Genomic DNA, 24,543 nt, shown 5'->3' with positions numbered 1-24,543 from the left:
CACACTCCAACACCCAGAGCTCTAGCCCTAGTCCTCCACACTCCAACACCCAGAGCTCTAGCCCTAGTCCCCCACACTCCAACACCCAGAGCTCTAGCCCTAGTCCCCCACACTGCAACACCCAGAGCTCTAGCCCTAGTCCCCCACACTCCAACACCCAGAGCTCGAGCCCTAGTCCCCCACACTCCAACACCCAGAGCTCTAGCTCTAGTCCCCCACACTCCAACACCCAGAGATCTAGCTCTAGTCCCCCACACTCCAACACCCAGAGCTCTAGCCCTAGTCCCCCACAGTCCAACACCCAGAGCTCTAGCCCTAGTCCCCCACAGTCCAACGCCCAGAGCTCTAGCCCTAGTCCCCCACAGTCCAACACCCAGAGCTCTAGCCCTAGTCCCCCACAGTCCAACACCCAGAGCTCTAGCCCTAGTCCCCCACAGTCCAACACCCAGAGCTCTAGCCCTAGTCCCCCACAGTCCAACACCCAGAGCTCTAGCCCTAGTCCCCCACAGTCCAACACCCAGAGCTCTAGCCCTAGTCCCCCACAGTCCAACACCCAGAGCTCTAGCCCTAGTCCCCCACAGTCCAACACCCAGAGCTCTAGCCCTAGTCCCCCACAGTCCAACACCCAGAGCTCTAGCCCTAGTCCCCCACAGTCCAACGCCCAGAGCTCTAGCCCTAGTCCCCCACAGTCCAACACCCAGAGCTCTAGCCCTAGTCCCCCACAGTCCAACACCCAGAGCTCTAGCCCTAGTCCCCCACAGTCCAACACCCAGAGCTCTAGCCCTAGTCCCCCACACTCCAACACCCAGAGCTCTAGACCTAGTCCCCCACAGTCCAACACCCAGAGCTCTAGCCCTAGTCCCCCACAGTCCAACACCCAGAGCTCTAGCCCTAGTCCCCACACTCCAACACCCAGAGCTCTAGCTCTAGTCCCCCACACTCCAACACCCAGAGCTCTAGCCCTAGTCCCCCACACTCCAACACCCAGAGCTCTAGCCCTAGTCCCCCACACTCCAACACCCAGAGCTCTAGCCCTAGTCCCCCACACTCCAACACCCAGAGCTCTAGCCCTAGTCCCCCACACTCCAACACCCAGAGCTCTAGCCCTAGTCCCCCACACTCCAACACCCAGAGCTCTAGCCCTAGCCCCCACACTCCAACACCCCAGAGCTCTAGCCCTAGTCCCCCACACTCAACACCCAGAGCTCTTAGCCCTAGTCCCCCCCACACTCCAACACCCAGAGCTCTAGCCTAGTCCCCCACACTCCAACACCCAGAGCTCTAGCCCTAGTCCCCCACACTCCAACACCCAGAGCTCTAGCCTCTAGTCCCCCACACTCCAACACCCAGAGCTCTAGCCCTAGTCCCCCACACTGCAACACCCAGAGCTCTAGCCCTAGTCCCCCACACTCCAACACCCAGAGCTCTAGCCTAGTCCCCCACATCCAACACCCAGAGCTCTAGCTCTAGTCCCCCACACCCAACACCCAGAGCTCTAGCTCTAGTCCCCCACACTCCAACACCCAGAGCTCTAGACCTAGTCCCCCACACTCCAACACCCAGAGCTCTAGACCTAGTCCCCCACACTCCAACACCCAGAGCTCTAGCTCTAGTCCCCACACTCCAACACCCAGAGCTCTAGCCCTAGTCCCCACACTCCAACACCCAGAGCTCTAGCCCTAGTCCCACACTCCAACACCCAGAGTTCTGGCTCTAGTCCCACACAGTCCAACACCCCAGAGCTCTAGCCCTAGTCCCCCTACAGCCCAACACTCCAACACCCAGAGCCCTAGCCCAGAGATCTAGCCCAGTCCCTACCATATATCCCAGACCCTATCATCATATAGCCCAGTCCCTATCATATAGCCCCATCCTATAGCCCAGTCCCCGTCCTATAGCCCAGACCCTATCATATAGCACCGCCCTATAGCCCAGTCCCTATAGCCCAGTACCTATCAAATAGCACCGTCCTACCAGCCCAGCCCCTATTATAGCCTAGCCCCTATCATATAGCCCAGTCCTATAGCCCAGCTCTGTCCTAGTTCAAGGTTAATCAGACTGAGTAAAGAGGTGAGTGTGAATCAGGTTTAGGGCTAAGAGGTGTGAGTGTGAGGTGTTTGTTCAATCGAGCTTCAAACAAATGTCCTCTCTGGGACACAGGGTCCTGGATAAGCATGTGTGTGCGCCCGCGCGTGTGCTTTGTATCACGTCAGTGTGCGTCACACTGTGAGGCCACAGGATGAGGCAGATGTCTTATTCAGAGGGAGGAAGTGTTTTAGTGATGCTGATTGCAGAGTCTCTCTCTCTCCCCCCTGCTCCCCCTTTCCTTTCCAGGCCGTCTACTCCAGAGTGGCTCGTATCTGTAAGAACGACGTAGGCGGGTCTCAGCGTGTGTTGGAGAAACACTGGACGTCCTTCGTCAAGGCCAGACTCAACTGTTCTGTTCCTGGAGAATCCTTCTTCTACTTCGATGTTCTACAGTCCATCACTGACATCATCAACATCAACGGAGTTCCTTCTGTGGTGGGAGTCTTCACTACACAGATGAACAGGTAAGGATGGACACACTGAGGCTGCATCCCAAATGGCACCCTATTCCCTGTATAGAGCACTACTTTTGATGAGGGACCATAGGGATCTGGTCAAAGTGGTTCACTATACGGGAATAGGTGCCATTTGGGCTACACTCTTGTAATATTGGTGTAACAGATGTGTAACAGATGTGTTGTTATTGTGAATCTCTTGTTGTGTGTGTTTTCTCCATATCTAGTTAATAGTAGTTGTGTAACAGTGTGTGGTTGTGTTCCTCTCTCTTCACTATCCCAGGGTCTGCAGTTAATAGTGTTGTGTAACAGTGTCCTCTCTTCAGTATCCCAGGATGCAGTGTGTGCGCCTCCATATGAGACGGTGTTCAGAGGACGATTTAAAGAACAGAAAACACCTGACTCTGTCTGGACCGCCTTCCCAGAGGAGAGACTGCCCAAACCCAGGTATGTACCTGTACCTTTCCCTAACCCAGGTATGTACCTGTACCTTTTCCCCCTAACCAAGGTATGTACCTGTACCTTTTACCGAACCCAGGTATGTACCGGTACCTTTACCCTAACCCAGGGATGTACCTGTACCTGTACCTTTACCCAGGTATGTACCTGTACCTTTCCCTAACCCAGGTATGTACCTGTACCTTTACCCAAACCCAGGTATGTACCTGTACCTGTACCTTTCCCCACACACACACACACACACACACACACACATTATTAGCAGTAAATAATTAATCTGATATTTAGACGCGTAGCTCAGCTCTCTCCCACACGAAGTCCACAGAGCTGCTCATTATGGTGGTAAATAATGAACATTCTAATCCTCTGTTATGACTTCATGTTTACGGTGATACAGCAGCACGTCTCTTTGTTGTCCTGACAGGCATCTGCTCCTCTCTCGTACCCTTACCCCTCTCCTCAGTTCAATTCAATAGTCAACATTATTAGTCCCTACAGGGTGATGGTAGCTGGGCTCATGTGTGACCTGTGTTGACCTTTGACCCCTCTCTGACCCCTATGACTCCAGGCCAGGCTGCTGTGCGGGTCACGGCCAGGCTGAGTCCTATAAGACCTCTATAGAGTTCCCCTGATGAGACCCTCCTCTTCATCAAGTCTCACCCCCTCATGGACTCCTCCGTGCCTAACATAGGAGACGAGCCCTGGTTCACCAAGACACGCGTCAGGTAAGCACACACACAAGAGTTGCTTGTGGGATCTAAATTCCCGGGTAACAATCAACAAAAACGAAATCAAAATGCTCATTTGTAGATCGCACGGATGGCCTTTAAATACTGTCTTGATAATTCCTACTGAAGTCTGACTGTCCTCCTGTCTTGTCCTTGTCTCTCTAGGTACAGGCTGACAGCCCTGGCGGTGGACAACGCGGCTGGTCCACATGGTAACTACACGGTGCTGTTCATTGGTTCAGAGGCGGGCATGGTGCTGAAGGTTCTAGCCAAGACTTCCCTCTGTCCCTAAACGACAGCATCCTATTGGAGGAGATTGAAGAGCCAAGTAGGAACACTCACAACACGTCTCTCACTGTCTCTCCTCTTACTCTCTTTGCGTCTCTGTCTTAGTCTCTGTCTCACTGTCTTTCTTTTTTGGTCTCATCTCTCACTCTGTTTTTTTCTCTTTCACGCTGTGTGTCTCTCACTCTCTCGCCTCCTCTTTTTTCTTCTGGTCTCCTCTTTCTTCCTCAGTCTCTCGCTCATTGACTCTGTTTCTTCCTCAACAGTTTCTCTCTCTCTTCCTCAGTCTCTCTCTCTCTTCCTCAGACTCTCAGGCTCTCCTCTTCTTCCTAGGAGACAGTCTCTCGCTCTCCAAGTACTTTCTTCTCTGGAACACTCAGTCTCAACACGTCTCTCTCTCTCTTCCTCAGTCTCTTCTCTCTTTCCTCAGTCTCTCTCTCTTCTCAGTCTCTCTCTTCTCTTCTCAGTCTCTCTCTCTTCTCTCGCTCTCCTCTTCTTCCTCAGTCTCTGTCTCTCTCCTCTTCCCTCAGTCTCTCGCTCTCCTCTTTCTTCCTCAGTCTCTCGCTCTCTCTTTCTTCTTCTGTCTCTCTCTCCTTTCCTTTCTTCCTCAGTCTCTCACTCTCGTCTTTTTCTTCTTCTTGTCTTGCTCTCCTCTTCTTCCTCAGTCTCTCTCACCTCGCTCTGTCTCTCCCTTACTCTTTTCTTCCTCAGTCTCTCGCTCTCCTCTTTCTTCCTCAGTCTGTCTCTCTTTCTTCTTCTGTTCTCTCTTCTTCCTCAGTCTCTCTTCCTCAGTCTCTCGCTCTCTCTTTCTTCTTCTGTCTCTCTCGCTTCTTCTGTCTCTCTCTCTCTCTCTTCCTCTTCTCTCTCTCTCTCTCTCCTCAGTCTCTCTCTCTCTCTTCTCAGTCTCTCTCTCTCTCTTCCTCAGTCTCTCTCTTCTTCCTCAGTCTCTCTCTCTCTCTTCCTCAGTCTCTCTCTCTCTTCCTCAGTCTCTCTCTTCCTCAGTCTCTCTTCTCTCTCAGTCTCTCTCTCTCTTCCTCAGTCTCTCTCTCTCTTCCTCAGTCTCTCTCTCTCTTCTTCCTCAGTCTCTCTCTCTTTCCTCAGTCTCTCGCTCTCCTCTTTCTTCCTCAGTCTCTCGCTCTCCTCTTTCTTCCTCAGTCTCTCGCTCTCCTCTTTCTCCTCAGTCTTCCTCAGTCTCTCGCTCTCTTTCTCTCTCTCTTCTTCCTCAGTCTTCCTCTTTCTTCCTCAGTCTCTCTCTCCTCTTTCTTCTTCTGTCTCTCTCTCGCTCTCCTCTTTCTTCCTCAGTCTCTTCTTCTTCCTCAGTCTCTCACTCTCCTCTTTCTTCTTCTGTCTCTCTCGCTCTCCTCTTTCTTCTTCCTCTCTCTCGCTCTCTCTTTCTTCCTCAGTCTCTCGCTTCTCCTTCTTCTCTCCCTCAGTCTCTCTCTCGCTCTCTCTTCTTCTTTCCTCTGTCTCTCTCTCGCTCTCCTCTTTATTCTTCTGTCTCTCTCTCGCTTCTCCTCTTTCTTCCTGTCTCTCTCGCTCTCTCTTTCTTCTTTCTTCTCAGTCTCTCTTTCTCTCTGTCTCTCTCTCTCTTCTTCTTCTTCTGTCTCACTCTCGCTCTCCTCTTCTTCTTCCCTCGTCTCTCTCTCTGTCTCCTCTTTCTTTCTTCTGTCTCTCTCTCTCTCTTCCTCAGTCTCTCGCTCCCTTTCTTTTCTTCTCTTCTCTCTCTCTCTCTCTCGCTCTCCTCTTCTTCTGTCTCTCTTCTTCTTCTGTCTCTCTCTCTCTTTCTCTTCTGTCTCTCTCTCTTTCTTCTTTCTTCTGTCTCTCTCTCTCCTCTTTCTTCTTCTGTCTCTCTCGCTCTCCTCTTCTTCTTCTGTCTCTCTCTCGCTCTCTCTTTTCTTCTTCTGTCTCTCTCTCGCTCTCCTCTTTCTTCTTCTGTCTCTCTCTCTCTCGCTCTCCTCTTTCTTCTTCTGTCTCTCTCGTCTCTCTCTTTCTTCTTCTGTCTCTCTCTCTCTCTTTCTTCTTCTTCTGTCTCTCTCTCTCCTTTCTTCTTCTGTCTCTCTCCTCTCTTCCTCTTCTTCTGTCTCTCTCTCTCTCTCGCTCTCCTCTTTCTTCTTTCTTCTTCTGTCTATCTCGTCTCTCTCGCTCTCCTCTTTCTTCTTCTGTCTCTCTCGCTCTCCTCTTCTTTGTCTCTCTTCTGTCTCTCATTCTCTCTTGTCAGTAAGGGTATCAGGGCTAAACAGTGCCACTGTGATTACATCTGGAGAGTGAAACCGTAGACAGGCCTTTCTGATAAACAACCGATCAAGTAACCTGTAATCTGATTTCTGATTCTCATCTGTCTCCCCTCCACCACCCACCCTCCCTTTCTCTCTCCCCTACTCCTCTCCTCTCCCAACCCATCTCTTCCTCTCTTTTTCTTCTCTCTGTCTCCCAGGTGTCTGTCTAACAGTGAGGATGACAGGCATATTTTGTCGCTCCATGTTGACAGAGACACACACAGTGTGTATGTAGCTTTCTCAAGCTGTGTGGTTCGCATGCCTCTCAGCCGCTGTGAGCGGCACACTAACTGCCACAAGTGAGTCAGACACAGACGCATACAGACACACACACACGCGCATTCAGAAACATGCACACACTCCACTCCAAGGTTACTTTCTGCTGTACCTGGTCACAGGTTTGTGTGTTTATTGATGTGTTTTTTCTCCATCTACATGTCATAAACACTGAGTACCTGTAGCACACTGGTTAATATACAGCCAGACAGAGGTTAACTGGTGCTGCCTATTTAACCCTGTATGGTGAACTGTATATTATTATTATTATATATATTATATCTACAGATATATGTTAACCCTGTGTTGTGTTTCTCCCCTAGGTCTTGTATAGCGTCCAGGGACCCCTACTGTGGCTGGATGCCTCATGGAGCCTGTGAGAGGATCCTGCCTGGAGTTCTGTGAGTACCAAGTATTACAATACTAAATAGTATGCATACTCAGGGCCCTAAAGTGGGATCAATTTGATCTCATATGCAACAAAATATTTTGCTGTGCGACCTGGAGTTTTTAATTTGGGAGCACCAGTGTAACCCCAAAAATCTAAATATTTGTTTTTCTTTATTTTTAATAATAATGTTTGTAATGATAAGGCTTCGTTGTAACGTTGTTTCCAGAGCGCAGATTAGTTAGCACCATGATTGCACCATTAATCCAGTGGAAACTGCTAGTTTTTAGCCCAAGCATTTCAAAAGATCTGACTCATATTACTGGAGCAACATTTATCTCTTCCGGTCACGGATTGGCAGGACACATTTTACATTCATAACATGTCACAGGCCTTTCTAAAACTATTGGCAGGACACATTTTACATTCATAACATGTCACGGGCCTTTCTAAAACTATTTGCGGGCCACATTTGTTTTACACCTTGTTCAGTCATGTTTGTTAGCTCATTAGCTAGCTAGCAAACAACCTGGTAACTTTACCAGTATATCCAAACATTTGTTTTACACCTTGTTCAGTCATGTTTGTTAGCTCATTAGCTAGCTAGCAAACAACCTGGTAACTTTACCAGTATATCCAAACATTTGTTTTACACCTTGTTCAGTCATGTTTGTTAGCTCATTAGCTAGCTAGCAAACAACCTGGTAACTTTACCAGTATATCCAAACATTTGTTTTACACCTTGTTCAGTCATGTTTGTTAGCTCATTAGCTAGCTAGCAAACGACCTGGTAACGTTACCAGTATATCCAAACATTTGGAGGCACAGAAAGAAAGGAAAGGGAATAGCTTATTCAGGAGATCAATGATCAATGAATGAATGGAACAATGAATGGCACAAGCATTTCGCTACACCCGCAATAACATCTGCTAAATATGCGTACGTGACCAATAAAATTGTATTTGATTTGAATGAGAGATGTCCTGCATGACATCATCACAAATGCTCTTAAAGAGACAGCGAACAATTTTCGATGTAATGCATCTCAATAGGAAAATAGTGCTTTTACATAATGTAGAAACCTTATATTCCCCAAAATTACTTTTTCATTTCAATGACAGGTATCTGTATCAACATTTTAGGTTTTTATAATAAACACATGTATTTACAGGGTTCCATATGAGTTTTTAGGGCACAACATGGGCTGTAGAGCAGCTAGACTTCATATAGGCTACATCTCAAACCATTTCAAAAATCAGATTTTCTGGTTCTCCTAACCTTTTAAAGGCGGGAGGACCAGTGCTACCAATGAAAATGTAAATTTAGAGCCCTGTGCGTATTAAATATTACAATACTACCACACTACTAAGCTGGGTACATACTACAGAGTTCAGGAAAAAACTTGAATAAAGGAAGGAAATGTTGGTTAGAGAGGTTTGGTTCTCGGCTCTAATCTTCTCCCCTCTGCCTCTCTCTTTCAGGACTGGTTATGAGCAGGATGTAGAGTTTGGGAACACGGTTCAGCTGGGAGACTGCCATGGTGAGCCCCTCCCATTCATACCAACCCATCTCTTTCTCACTCTCTCTTGCTACCACACACCATCAGTCTGCACAACCAACCAGTAACACACTACCAGTAACACCAGTAACCACACCATACCAACACACCAATCAGTAACCCTCCCTACATGGTTCTATGTTCAGTATTAACATACACATCCACCGTAGATCCACATACTGTACACAGCCAGGCCACCTGTAACTAATGCTGCCTACTTGGAGGGGAGAAACATAGACGTGCTCTACCAGTAGCAGTACTAAGACAGTGTTGCTATAGGAGACACACCAGGCCGAACCATAGAACTAGAACAGGGGATAGAGGCCATGCATAGCTGTCTCTCCTCTAGAGACAGACAAGACTTGGAGCAATAGGCCGACTCAGACAACCTGTCCTTTAGCTTTTTATCATTTGATTCAAAAGAACTACACTCTTAGTTATCGGGGCTTTTTTTTGTTTTGGGACTTTACTTTTGGGTTCCTTTATACTGATTTGTTGTTCCTTTAATTGTTTTAGTGTTTTTGGCCACTACATCTGCGACAGATTACAAATCATTTGGTGACCCGACCTCTGGTTAGTTGGATCTTTTATTCAGCTGGTTTCTTTCTTTCCTTGAACTCCGAACCCCTCTCTCCTTCCATCCTTCCTTCAACGCTGCTCACTCTTCATCTTATTTAACAAACCTCCTCTTCTTCAACACCTTTTTATCTTCTTCATCATCTCAACAAACATCATCACCGGGTCTCGTCAGAAATCTCCATCTCCACACGGACTCATTTCCTCACTTCATCTTCCTCACGCACCTCCTCTTTACTTCCTGCATGCTCACTCGGCGCCCCTCCCTCCTCTGATGTCATCACTGCTATCACTGCTAAATCATCGCTGCTGTGTACCAAAGACCTTCCTCAGACAACTCTCACCCTTTTCCCTTTCAAACTGTATCCTGTCTCAACAAAATGAATCTGACAACTGTATTTCTATGACTGGTAATGATAAATAAAATAGCTCTTGAATCAGAAAATGTATGATTTTTTCAAACAGCATTATCATAAAACATAAAACCTATTATGTTATGTAAACTAACCCACATGTGCGTACACATACCAATCCATGTCTACTAACCAGGATGTAAGCTAACAGCCTGCTGGCCTCATGTCTACACACCGTGTTAACAGTTTGTTTGTCACCACAGACATGGAGTTGTCATCTACGTCATTCACAGACCAGCCCAGTGGGCCCATACACCCCCCAGTACCCCCAGTACTCACCCCCACCCTGAGCCCCCATCCTGGGTTTGGTCCTGGGGAAGGGCCTGGGTTGGGGCCTGGGGCTGGTTTTCCAGACCTGTATGGCTCAGGGTTTGTGCAGCAGGATGACCCGGCCACCTCCCATTCACTAGAGTCACTCCCAGGGGGCCTAGAGGGTAAGGCCTAGCAGGGAGAGAGAGAACTGCTGCCACCACACTGTATGGAGCCCTGACGGTCACACACAGTACACACAGTACCAGTACCTGACACACACACACACAGTACCAGTACCTGACACACACACACAGTACCAGTACCTGACACACACACACAGTACCAGTACCTGACACACACACACAGTACCAGTACCTGACACACACACACACAGTACCAGTACCTGACACACACACAGTACCAGTACCTGACACACACACACAGTACCAGTACCTGACACACACACACAGTACCAGTACCTGACACACACACACACACACACACAGTACCAGTACCTGACACACACACACACAGTACCAGTACCTGACACACAAACACAGTACCAGTACCTGACACACACACACAGTACCAGTACCTGACACACACACACACAGTACCAGTACCTGACACACACACACACAGTACCAGTACCTGACACACACACACACAGTACCAGTACCTGACACACACACACACACAGTACCAGTACCTGACACACACACAGTACCAGTACCTGACACACACACACAGTACCAGTACCTGACACACACACACAGTACCAGTCAAAAGTCCAGACACATCTACTCATTCAAGGGTTTTTCTTTATTTTTACTATTTTCTACATTGTAGAATAATAGTGAAGACAACAAAACTATGAAATAACACATATGAATCATGTAGTAACCAAAAAACACATTATATTTTAGATTCTTCGAAGTAGCCTTTGTCTTGATGGCAGCTTTGCACACTCTTGGCATTCTCTAGACCAGCTTCATGAGGAACTTGTTGGTTGTTTTGCACACTCTTGGCATTCTCTAGACCAGCTTCATGAGGAACGTGTTGGTTGCTTTGCACACTCTTGGCATTCTCTAGACCAGCTTCATGAGGAACTTGTTGGTTGCTTTTGCACACTCTTGGCATTCTCTAGACCAGCTTCATGAGGAACTTGTTGGTTGCTTTGCACACTCTTGGCATTCTCTAGACCAGCTTCATGAGGAACTTGTTGGTTGCTTTGCACACTCTTGGCATTCTAGACCAGCTTCATGAGGAACTTGTTGGTTGCTTTGCACACTCTTGGCATTCTAGACCAGCTTCATGAGGAACTTGTTGGTTGCTTTGCACACTCTTGGCATTCTAGACCAGCTTCATGAGGAACTTGTTGGTTGCTTTGCAACTCTTGGCATTCTAGACCAGCTTCATGAGGAACTTGTTGGTTGCTTTGCACACTCTTGGCATTCTAGACCAGCTTCATGAGGAACTTGTTGGTTGCTTTGCACACTCTTGGCATTCTCTAGACCAGCTTCATGAGGAACTTGTTGGTTGCTTTGCACACTCTTGGCATTCTCTAGACCAGCTTCATGAGGAACTTGTTGGTTGTTTTGCACACTCTTGGCATTCTAGACCAGCTTTTGAGGAACTTGTTGACCAGTTGCTTTGCACACTCTTGGCATTCTAGACCAGCTTCATGAGGAACTTGTTGGTTGTTTTGCACACTCTTGGCATTCTAGACCAGCTTCATGAGGAACTTGTTGGTTGCTTTGCACACTCTTGGCATTCTCTAGACCAGCTTCATGAGGAACTTGTTGGTTGCTTTGCACACTCTTGGCATTCTCTAGACCAGCTTCATGAGGAACTTGTTGGTTGTTTTGCACACTCTTGGCATTCTAGACCAGCTTCATGAGGAACTTGTTGGTTGCTTTGCACACTCTTGGCATTCTCTAGATCAGCTTCATGAGGAACTTGTTGGTTGTTTTGCACACTCTTGGCATTCTAGACCAGCTTCATGAGGAACTTGTTGGTTGCTTTGCACATTTGTGGAAAGCAATTCCACAAATGAACTTTTAACAAGGCACACCTGTTAATTGAAATGCATTGCAGGTGACTACCTCATAAAGCTGGTTGAGAGAATGCCAAAGGTGTGCAAAGCTCTCATTAAGGCAAAGGGTGGCTACTTTGAAGAATCTCAAATATAACATATATTTTGATTTGTTTAATACTTTTTCGGTTACTACATGATTTCATATGTGATATTTCATAGTTTTGATGTCTTCACTATTATTCTACAAGAAATACCCTTGAATTAGTAGGTGTGTACATTTTTGACTGGTACTGTACACACACACACACACACACCACATGCACGCACACACACCCCGCATACACACACACGCATACACACACACACACCTTCACACACACACACACACACACACACACACACACACACACACACACACACACACACACACACACACACACACACACACACACACACACACACACACACACACACACACACACACACACACACACACACACACACACACACACACACACACACACACACACACACACACACACACACACACACACACTCAGGGGCAGGTATTTGGGATTACCATCAATTGATAGAGCAGATTACATTTTTCAGATTTTGTTATGATTTATATTTCATCCAACTTCATGTATTTTGATTTATTTATTGATTTATTGTCATGATTATAATGATTTTCTACATGGTGAAAATGTATTTTCTCCCCTTTTTAAACAATTCTTTCATTATCTTCAAACCATCTGCACTTCTATATTCTTTCTTCAGACTCTTTATTTTGCCCTCGTTTCTCTCTCTGCCAGTAGACCCTATAACCCTGGCTGTTACAGTTGAAGGGTTAACCCTGTTCCCGGGTGTAAAGGGTTAACCCTGGGAGTTTTGTAACCCTAGGAGCGTTAGAGCACGTCCCAGGCCTGTCCATTAACCCCTCCGGCTCCAGGACCTCTCTCTGTCTCTCTCCTGCTCTGTGAATGTTTAACTCGTCCATGTCTGTGGTTACTAACCAAGCTGCAGTCTAGAAACAGAACAGCCTCACCTTGTAGAGAACAAACTACAACCTCTTCCCATTGACAATGCTGGGGAGTCAATGGTTCATTGTCTTTCTGATTTTGTGAGAACAAGTCTTTCTCTGTCCTGGTTAGGAATACACTAACCCTGGTTAGGAATACACTAACCCTGGTTAGGAATGCACTAACCCTATTTCTATCGGGACAAATGTTTGACACTTGGTAGGGAAAAAGCAACACTTCAATTCTTCCTCTTCAAACTAACATAAAACTACTTCTTCTAGATTGGCTTACATCACCGGAGTGGTTGTGGGGTCCTAACCATTTTCACCATGTATTTACAATTAAGAATGACGAGAGTGGAAGCCAATCTGAATGGTTTTGGCAACGATAAAATCCCTGTTGGATAGCGGACAGAATACCTTTAAGGGGAAAAGCAGAGAAACCATGCATTACTGAGTGTCTACAAACACACCTGATATAGAGGTGTAGTGTAAAACTGTGATTGGCTGTGATTGTGTGTGTCAGGGTGTTCGTTAACCAATGGGGTGTGTGACTTCAGGTGTGTGGGAGATCCAGGCGGGAGAAGCCAATCAGATGGTCCACATGAATATCCTGATCAGCTGTGTGTTGGCTGCCTTCCTCCTGGGTGCGCTAGTGGCCGGCCTGGTGGTGTTCTGCTACAGAGACTCCTTCCTCCGCCACAAGCCCCGGCACGCCCACAAGGATGCAGAGTCAGCCCCCTCCTGCAGCGACTCCACCGGATCCTTCGCTAAGCTCAACGGGCTCTTCGACAGTCCTGTCAAGGTAACCTGAAGCCCTGAATACAGAGTGCAATTTATGAGTCAACACATTATTCAGTAACCGAGTGTTACAGACTGACATTGTCGTTGTATCTTATGTAGATAGATAGAACCAGAGTGTGAATTATACAGTGACATTCAGGGTGCGGCGTCCACAATTTATTTTATTTTGGGGGACGGGGGAAATAGACATCTGCATGTACTCTGATCACTGGAAATAGACATCTGCATGTACTCTGATCACTGGAAATAGACATCTGCATGTACTCTGATCACTGGAAATAGACATCTGCGTGTACTCTGATCACTGGAAATAGACATCTGCATGTACTCTGATCACTGGAAATAGACATCTGCGTGTACTCTGATCACTGGAAATAGACATCTGCGTGTACTCTGATCACTGGAAATAGACATCTGCATGTACTCTGATCACTGGAAATAGACATCTGCGTGTACTCTGATCACTGGAAATAGACATCTGCATGTACTCTGATCACTGGAAATAGACATCTAGACATCTGCATGTACTCTGATCACTGGAAATAGACATCTGCATGTACTCTGATCATTGGAAATAGACATCTGCATGTACTCTGATCACTGGAAATAGACATCTGCGTGTACTCTGATCACTGGAAATAGACATCTGCATGTACTCTGATCACTGGAAATAGACATCTGCGTGTACTCTGATCACTGGAAATAGACGTAGATCTGTTTACAAAACACCAAAAAGTGTGCCTACTGACATTCGGCGAATACCATTGATTAGGCCAAATTAATTGCTGCTTCTTGCTGACAAATTTAAATGTTTTGTTCCTTGAAAAGTCAAGACAACTGAAATGGGTCTGAAACTGTCCTGGGGAAAATGGGTGGTTACCCTAACACACATGGTCAATTTACTAGACTAGGCTACAATGTGTAGGCCTATAGAGTACCACAGTATGAGTCATAATACCCTCCAATCGTTTTCCACCATACATTTTTCCCATAGAGGATTTTAGAAACACTTCAAATAAGGGCTGTGTTTCGCGTAGGTTTACTTTGGCATGACGTTTTAATAACCGTGTAAATCTCTAGGGCAAGGTGATTTTTATCAAAATAGTCGCCTGTGTTTATCCCCTAAAAATTAAACGCTAAACTATAAATACCATGATTGATCTGGACAAGCCTGCCAAATAGAGGCAAAGGTAAGAATCTCTGGATTAACTATCTGTTAGCTAAATGTAGCAATTCTGTAAACTGTCTTGTGCAAGTTTTAACTTGACACAATACCTGTTAGCAAAGGTGTCAGCTAGAGACGACGTGCAGAAGCCTGCAGGGATTTGTAGTCTTGCATGATGTCTACGTTGTTGCTAATTAGCATTTTCAAACCGAAAAGTAAATAGAGCTGACTATATTGATAAAAGTCACCTTGTCCGAGAGAGATTTACATGGTTATTAAAACGTCACGCCTGGGTAAGCCTCCACGAAACACAGCCCTTATTTTAAGTGTTTCTAAAATTTCCCTATGAGAAAAATTAATGATGAAAAAACGATTGGAACCACTTCCATGTTTGACCGCTAGGTTTTATGGGTATTGACATCTCCACTGTGGGGTAGCCAGTGATGTAGCAGTAAATAAATGGTGGGTGAACTCTGATTGCCGGTTGCAGTGAAAAAAGTTCCGCGCCCTATACTTTCAATGCATTTTTCAGAAAAGAAGGGTCAACTGCATTTTGTTGCCTTTACCCTCCACTAGGCCTACACTGCCAGTAGCCTACGCTCTCAACTGAAGCAATTTTACACACATGAACATAAACAGAACAGGTAGCCTACATTCAATATAATGCACAAGTTGAATTCTTAGATTCTTCACAGATCATGTGACATAAACCACAACCTTTCTTTCCCTACATTTATGACATTACTGATAGTGTAATTTGGAATTATTAAGCATTTAATGATTGAATTAGAACATTGAACTTAAACCCTGTACTATTCCTAGATCTTGGAGATCTCGGAAAAGCACTAAGTGTAACCATGCCTATGTAAAATGTCATTATCCAAAATAATGTAGGCCTATGCCATTACCAAATCGAAGTCTTCTGAAGAGTCTACTATAGGCGTACTGTCATTAATGTTGGATGGAATGGTTGCGCATTGCTATTTAGCTGTAGGCTGGTTGTCTAGTGATATTGGAGACAATCATCAGCTGATCCAGGCAAGAAAACTGATATTGATTGAAAATAATAAAGCTAAATAAATGGTCTACTTCTGGTCGCGGACGGCACAGAGAACAGCGATACCCGCGCCCGCCTGAGAAACAAAGCAATGAGCGCTCTGAACAGCTGACTGACAAAAGCAAACCATTATGAATGAACGGATATATCTAATGCATTGGAATTAAAGGCTATTTTTATCAAGGGGACTTGGCAAACAAATGGCGAAAGTGAACAAGTGCAAAGAAAAATCTGTGTTTAAAGGAGCTCAGCTGAGGCTGGAATTCAGCACTAGTGAGTGGACAGTGCTGTGGACAGGGAGACGTGCAGCCTCATCGAAATAAATGGTTTAAACCATGACAGAAAGGTGGGGGTGTTTGATTAATTTGTCAACATTTATTTTCATATTTACCACTGCTTTTAAACAAATAGGAGAATAGTTAACCCCTCAAAGTTGGACTTTTGTTTCATTCAGGGAGCTGAGCCCCCGGCTCCCCTGTAATTCACATTTACAGTGCCTTCGGAAACTCCAAGTGGGCTGTCATGTGCCTTTTACTGAGCAGTGGCTTCCATCTGGCAACTCTACCATAAAGGCCTGATTGGTGGAGTGCTACAGAGATGGCTGTCCTTCTCAAAGGTTCTCCCATCTCCACAGAGGAACTCTAGAGCTCTGTCAGAGTGACCATTGGGTTCTTGGTTACCTCCTTGACCAAGGCCCTTCTCCCCCGATTGCTCAGTTTGGCCAGCAGGCCAGCTTTAGGAAGAGTCTTGGCGGTTCCAAACTTCTTCCATTTAAGAATGATGGAGGCCTCTGTGTTCTTGGGGACCGTCAATGCTGCAGACATTTTTGGGGTATTGTGTGTAGATTGCTGAGGATTTATTTTTATTTAATCCATTTTATAATAAGGCTGTAATGTAACAAAATGTTGAAAAGTAAAGGTCTGGATACTTTCTGAAGGCACTGTATGTATGTATGTATGTATGTATGTATGTATGTATGTATGTATGTATGTATGTATGTATGTATGTATGTATGTATGTATGTATGTATGTATGTGTGTGTGTGTGTGTGTGTGTGTGTGTGTGTGTGTGTGTGTGTGTGTGTGTGTGTGTGTGTGTGTGTGTGTGTGTGTGTGTGTGTGTGTACAGTATGTACAGTATGTACAGTATGTTTTGGCTGAAGGAACCAAATGAACAAAGCCCTCTCTTCTGTCCTGTCTTGTCTCCAGGAGTACCAGCCAAGTCTGGACTGTCCCAAGCTGTACACCAACTTACTGAGCAGTGGTAAGGACCTGACGCCTAACGGAGACACCAAGACCATGATCCTCCGGGACGGCTGTCAGCCCCCGAGCTGGCCGCCCTGCCCACCCCCGAGTCTACCCCTGTGCTGCAGCAGAAAGGCCTGCAGCCAATCAGGAACCAATGGGAGCGAGCCAATCACCACGGGAAGATCAACGGATCCAGGAAGAACTCCAACTCTACCTCCTCCTCCATTGCCAAGAGTCCCCAGTTCCACCCCAGTTCCCCCCCTCCTCACCCCCAGCCCCACGCCCACCCTGCGCTGGGACACTCCCACATCCCCAGCGCCGTCGTCCTTCCCAACGCCACGCACGAATACCGCAGTGGTTACCATGGAAACCCGACCGACGACGTCACGCCGCCGCACCCTGGACAGGAAGCCAGAGAACATGGAACACCTGCAGGCCACGCCCCTCATTCTAAAGGAAGCAGGAAGGAGCAGAAGAGGTCGCTGGATGCCAGGAACACACTGAACGACCTGCTGAAGCACCTGAACGATGCTAACACGGCTAACGCTAGCTCCAAGGCTATCCTCCAAGAGGGGGCCGGCTCAGCGCCCCGACCCAGCAGACAACACCTGATGCTGGAGCCTCTAGGGGACATCACTGAGGTTCCCCCCAAGGTCCCCAGCCGAGAGGCCTCTCTTTACTCCCCTCCTCCTCCTCCTCTCTGCCCAGGCACAGCCCCACCAAGAGGGTAGACGTCCCACTGCCCTCCACCCCTAGCTCCCCCACAGGCAGCCTGGGTATGGGAGGAAGCATGAGCGGCACCCTGGAGAGGAGGTACGGCTCTCATCACAGGATCTCTTCTCACAGACACTCCCTCACCGCCACCTCTCCCAACGGGGTCAGTATGGGGGTGTCGTTGTCCCACCAACACAGTATGAACAGAGGGGGTACATGCCCCCACCCCTCCCTCCAGACTGGACTCCCAGAGGGGCTTCACTCCCCCATCAACACCCCCACCCCCTCCCTGTCCCGCCAGAGCAGCTACAGTGGGCACGGCTCGCTCCCCCGCCAGGGGCTTAAACGAACCCCGTCCCTAAAGCCTGACGTCCCGCCTAAACCCAACGCCTTCACCCCACAGACTCCTCAGATGAGGGTGGTCAACAAGTACAGCTACTAGGACACCATAGATACTATGAAGTGTACTACCAAGTGTACTAACTGGGACGGGGCAGGGGCACTACTGAGTGTGCTCTAGAGCCAGACTGGTTGTGAGAAGGCTTAGGGAGAGAGTAGGATCATGTGTGTGTCGGTGTGTGTTCCCAGTGGAATGATTCATTCCTTCACTCTAAAAAGAGAAAATCACACCAGATGTGACGTGGAGGTCTGTGTCTTGTCTTGTGGCTCCATGTTTCTCTCCATCTCACAACACACTGGTCAGTCTCCTCTAACCCTGACCCCTGGCCCTGACTCACTAACCCCAGCCCAGCCCCAGGACATAAGGCAGGATGGGGGTAGGGGTCCTGAAGGGGACTAGCGTGGCCCCCAGTGTGTAGCCTGGCCCTATGATCCCGACTGTGGACGGTACGAGGTCTAACTCCGAGAACTACTTGAAGAATGGGTCTGATGTCTCACTGTCACTAAGCACTGTCTGTTTGTGTCACAAATGGCACCCTATTCCCCTTTGTTGTCAACTACTTCTGACCACGGCACATAGGCCTGGTTGTACCTAGTGCACTATATAGGGAATAAGGGTGCCATTTGGGGGACACCCTATGTCTTCCCATGAATGTGAACTGGACTGAACTGAACAAGGAGGAGGAATACAATAGAACTGTTTGTATCTTATCTGTCTGACTGATGGGGAGAGCAGCGAGGAGACACACTAAACATAGTGTCCCTTTAGTGTCCCTTTAGAGGTGTTTAACTCAACTATAAAGACTGAGGAGGAAGGAAGGCAACAGAGAGAACACCACTGTGTGTCAGCTGGAGGGTAAAACCCAATGTACAGCAAACACATACACACACACTTTGCTTGGGGAGGTGAAAGGCCTGGCTGCCTACGCACCTAACAGGGACCCTCTGTAACTCACTGGGATAACTACTAAACACGTTTGCTGCTATTGGTTTATGATGAGTAATGTATGTTGAGTGTATTTAGTCCTCTTATGTGTCTGTACCCTACAGCTGCCGTTGTCTCCTGACGTGTGTGTGTGTGTGTGTGTGTGTGTGTGTGTGTGTGTGTGTGTGTGTGTGTGTGTGTGTGTGTGTGTGTGTGTGTGTGTGTGTGTGTGTGTGTGTGTGTGTGTGTGTGTGTGTGTGTGTGTGTGTGTGTGTGTGTGTGTGTGTGTGTGTGTGTGTGTGTGTGTGTGTGTGTGTGTGTGTGTGTGTGTGTGTGTGTGTGTGTGTGTGTGTGTGTGTGTGTGTGTGTGTGTGTGTGTGTGTGTGTGTGTGTGTGTGTGTGCGTACAGACCATGCAATTCAATGCACTGTTATAACAGGCTCCAGTGACATCAGAGTCCTCTATCAACACATACCACTCTTCTCCTGTCTCACACAGACACACAGATACAAACGGGCGATGCAGAGACCTTTCCTCCAGTCTTTCAATGTAGCAGAGTGGTATTTAGAAACATTTCATCCAACCCACTTCAACAGGCTGGTGTTGTTTTGGTTTGGTTTTCTTTATTTTATTCAGAAATGAAAGACGTAAACATTTTAAGCAACACCAATGGGTTTAGTTCTGTCAGGTTGAAATGGCGTCCTGTAACATGTCTGTCTGTCTCACCTACCAACTGCATGTCCATCACTAGTGTTAGTCTCTGTGCTCCGTTGGGAGTTCACACACTGCTCTCTGTGTGGTAGTTGCCCCAAGGTACAGATGCAGGATCAGCTTACCCTCTCTCAAACCTAATCTTAACCATTTCCAGGGTAACTGATCTTAGATCTTCGGTTCTCTGGTTGCCATTTTGGTTCCAGAGGCAGTGTTGTGTTTGCAGTTTCCCAGTGAGTGTACAATCACACCAACATTTACCAATGTGTCCTACCGAGTCATGCTGGTAATGACAAGATACTGTACATATTATAAATATATGAGTATACATATTTTTAGGCCAGTTAACCCCAATCTGTGCATCGTGTGCCTTAATTCAACGAATGATCGATATACAGAAATATTGAGGGAAAAAAGTGATTTGGTCCTGAATGTCATTATTGTTACAATATAACCTAAGCAACTCTGATTATTTGAATTCAGAGTGAAATTTGTGTTCTGCATTTCAATTTGTATTTATCTACCAAACTGCAGTTATTTTGATTCTAGAACTAAGAGTCGGTTTAGTCACCAACATTCCATTACAGAATGCAGACTGAAGCAAAGCATGCTGGGATTACAGTATCCGTATATGACCTCATGAAGAAGAAGGCTGCTGATAGAACAAGCTGAGGTTCCATGCAGTGAATGTACTATTATGGCAAGGGGATGTAGACTGACTCTTGTCTTTTCTCTAAACGCTTTGCTTCAAAACACTCAGCTCAACATGGCACTATACAGCCAATATACAGTAAACAGTCAATACAGTACTCAATAAACCATCCAACCCAGTATTAAGGTAAACACTCCGGGTAATTATTATAGATCAAAGATGTGTATCTAATGGCTTAATAAACTGTTCCATTAGAGTGAGCAGTGGTCATGTGACCGGGACATGTAAAACAACAGGATGTGGGTCAGATCTCACATTGACATTGAGGTTCATGATTTGGGTACATTTACTTTATTTGGGGAATTAATTTGTCTGCCTGTTTGGAACCCGAAGCCACATTTTGTTTCAAAAGATAATGGTATTAATTAAAGTCTGTTGTCTATCAGTCGTCCTCTGCTAACCAGCGTTTGGGCTCACACACACACACACACACACACACACACACACACACACACACACACACACACACACACACACACACACACACACACACACACACACACACACACACACACACACACACACACACACACACACACACACACACACACACACACACACACACACACCCCTGTTCCATGCGTCCAGACATGCTTTGCTCAGCTGTCTTGTGCATTGCCATATTGACCTGGATCTTTGTGTTGCAGTGTCAGTCTAAAGCCTTCCTACCCTCCTGTCTATCTATGCTCTGTGTGTGCAGATGAACCAGCCTCGTTGACATTACCTTTCTAATACTGTTCTGATTGGACAGTAAGCCCTCCTGATGTTTGTTCAGAGTGTTTGTAGATATGTTGTAAAGTTGGAACTGTGAATGTGTACAAAATGATCGTCTTTTTGTTTCAGGACTTCTTGTTGAATTTTTTTAACACGGCATGTATAGTTGAAATAAAATATTACTGCACAGAATTCTGATTCTGAGAGAAACCCTTGTTTTTCATGATTCTCAGAAGACAGCGGATTAGACCAGTGACTCTCTAATCCAGTTAGTGAGTACAAAATGCAGCAATCACTGAACTCACTAGAGGAGTCAGACATCAACATACTGTTCATGTTCAACTGTATTGATTTAGCAAAGCTTTTGTTTAATTAGAGTTTCATGAAATCTTAACTGGGACACTAATGCCTATATTTATACTAGTGTTCCTTCTTCAACATATCCCACAGCAGAAGAACAGGCTATTTGCCTCCATGCACCCCTGCTATCATCATAAACCACTAGCTAACATCAAGCACTATTTACACCTCTGCCAAACAATGTCCTGTTTTCCTCTGGCATTGAGTGAGCTACATATCTACAGTTAAACATGTAAGACAGCATTGTTTCAGAAATAGAAATTCAAAATGTGGATGGAGATTTGTTAAGATTTGGTGTTGCAGGCCAGGCTGTTTCTGCTTAGGGTTGCCAATAAGTCATTGTTGCCTTGCCAATAGTGTTGTTGTCTTGCCAACAACAATGTTGATTTTTTGCATTTCCAAAGCTAAGTAGTGCTGTTGCATGCCTAGGCTTTAGCTTAGAGGGCTTACATGGTCTTGAGATTTGCAGATGACCTTGGTTCGATTCCCTTTGGTCATAGCAGCGCAGGATTGGTGATTAACATCTGAGAGGAGATCTGTTGCAGAGCAGAGGGTATTTGTGTGTGTGTGTGTGTGTGTGTGTGTGTGTGTGTGTGTGTGTGTGTGTGTGTGTGTGTGTGTGTGTGTGTGTGTGTGTGTGTGTGTGTGTGTGTGTGTGTGTGTGTGTGTGTGTGTGTGTGTGTGTGTGTGTGTGTGTGTGTGTGTGTGTGTGTGTGTGTGTGGGGTCATGTGGGAAAGTTTCCAGAGTGGTTTGTTTCCGTGGAGATGAACATCAGGTCCCTTCCTGCTCTGGGCTTAAGATCTGTTCCTCAGCACTGTGCCAGGCCCTTGAACACACACTAACACACTGTACACATGCACACTAACCCAGTACGGTCACAGTGATGAGATGAGATATAGAAGAGCGGACCAGGCCTGGGTGGGGGTATGAGGAGGCTACTCTTAACCCGCTTGATCCGTTGAATGAGCAACAACAATGCTGAAGAATGACATCCTCTGTTCTACAGATACACACTAACACACAATGGGGTTCTGCTTGTGATTCCATGATTCATGGTGTTGTCATTACAGTGGCAGATGTAATGCTAGTTAATGGCTCCTTTATTTGCCCCCCTAGTTATGCTGTAACACTGGGCCTGAAGGACCCCATGCCTGCAACCCCCCCCCCCACTACAACACACATACACATACATACAAAAATATATAATGTATTTGTAATAATGACAATTACAACAATACCGAATTAACACTTTTTTACTTAATACAATACATCAATAAAATAAATGTAGCCTCAAGTAGATAATGAAACATGTTCAATTTGGTTTAAATAATGCAAAAACAAAGTGTTGGAGAAGAAAGTAAAAGTGCAATATGTGCTATGTAAGAAAGCTAACGTTTCAGTTCCTTGATCAGAACATGAGAACATGAAAGCTGGTGGTTCCTTTTAACATGAGTCTTCAATATTCCCAGGTAAGAAGTTTTAGCTTGTAGTTATTGTAGGACTATTTCCCTCTATACCATTTGTATTTCATTAACCTTTGACTATTGGATGTTCTTATAGGCACTTTAGTATTGCCAGTGTAACAGTATAGCTTCCGTCCCTCTCCTCGCTCCTCCCTGGGCTCGAAGTCATAAAAAGTGCAATGCTTGATGCACAACGAAGAGCTGCTGGCAAAATGCACGAAAGTGCTGTTTGAATGAATGTTTACGCGCCTGCTTCTGCCTACCACTGCTCAGTCAGATTATATGCAACACAGGACACGCTAGATAATATCTAGTAATATCATCAACCATGTGTAGTTAACTAGTGATTATGATTGATTGTTTTTATAAGATAAGTTTAATGCTAGCTAGCAACTTACATTGGCTTACTGCATTTGCGTAACAGGCAGTCTTCTTGTGGAGTGCAACGAGAGAGAGGCAGGTCGTTATTGAGTTGGACTAGTTAACTGTAAGGTTGCAAGATTGGATCCCCCGAGCTGACAAGGTAAAAATCTGTCTTTCTGCCCCTGAACAAGGCAGTTAACCCACCGTTCCTAGGCCATCATTGAAAATAAGAATGTGTTCTTAACTGACTTGCCTGGTTAAATAAAGATGAAATAAAGGTGAAAAAATGGGGAAAAACGGCAAATCAGCGTAACCATGCAGTGACATCACCGTAACCATGCAGTGACACCACTCTAACCATGCAGTGACACCACTCTAACCATGCAGTGACATCACTCTAACCATGCAGTGACACCACTCTAACCATGCAGTGACATCACCGTAACCATGTAGCGAAACCACTCTAACCATGCAGTGACATCACCCTAACCATGCAGTGACACCACTCTAACCATGCAGTGACACCACTCTAACCATGCAGCGACATCACCATAACCATGCAGTGACACCACTCTAACCATGCAGCGCAGACACCACTCTAACCATGCAGTGATACCACTCTAACCATGCAGCGACATCACCATAACCATGCAGTGACACCACTCAACCCTAACCATGTAACCATGCGACACCACTCTAACCATGCAGCTAACCATGCAGTGACACCACTCTAACCATGCAGTGACATCACCCTAACCATGTAGCCCACTCTAACCATGCAGTGACACCACTCTAACCATGCAGTGACATCACCCTAACCATGTAGCGACACCACTCTAACCATGCAGTGACATCACCCTAACCATGCAGTGACACCACTCTAACCATGCAGTGACACCACTCTAACCATGCAGCGACATCACCATAACCATGCAGTGACACCACTCTAACCATGCAGTGACATCACCATAACCATGCAGTGACACCACTCTAACCATGCAGTGACACTACACCTACCCTGAGATCTAAGTCAAGAGGTCACTGGTTGACCTTTTCTTGTGGCAACAGGTCACAAATCTTGCTGCTGTAATTCCA

At 46.3% G+C, this 24,543-nt stretch overlaps 1 pseudogene; it reads left to right on the top strand.

The window, feature by feature from the left end:
• The first annotated feature begins 2,878 nt into the window (after nucleotides 1-2,878).
• LOC124028590 lies at nucleotides 2,879-19,121 on the top strand (annotated as a pseudogene).
• Nucleotides 19,122-24,543: the final 5,422 nt, after the last annotated feature.

Source organism: Oncorhynchus gorbuscha, unplaced genomic scaffold, assembly GCF_021184085.1.
Source record: "Oncorhynchus gorbuscha isolate QuinsamMale2020 ecotype Even-year unplaced genomic scaffold, OgorEven_v1.0 Un_scaffold_4491, whole genome shotgun sequence".
Taxonomy (NCBI): Eukaryota; Metazoa; Chordata; class Actinopteri; order Salmoniformes; family Salmonidae; genus Oncorhynchus; species Oncorhynchus gorbuscha.
The sequence above is the reverse complement of the archived record's forward strand: the minus strand, read 5'-3'. Positions and strand labels throughout refer to the sequence as shown.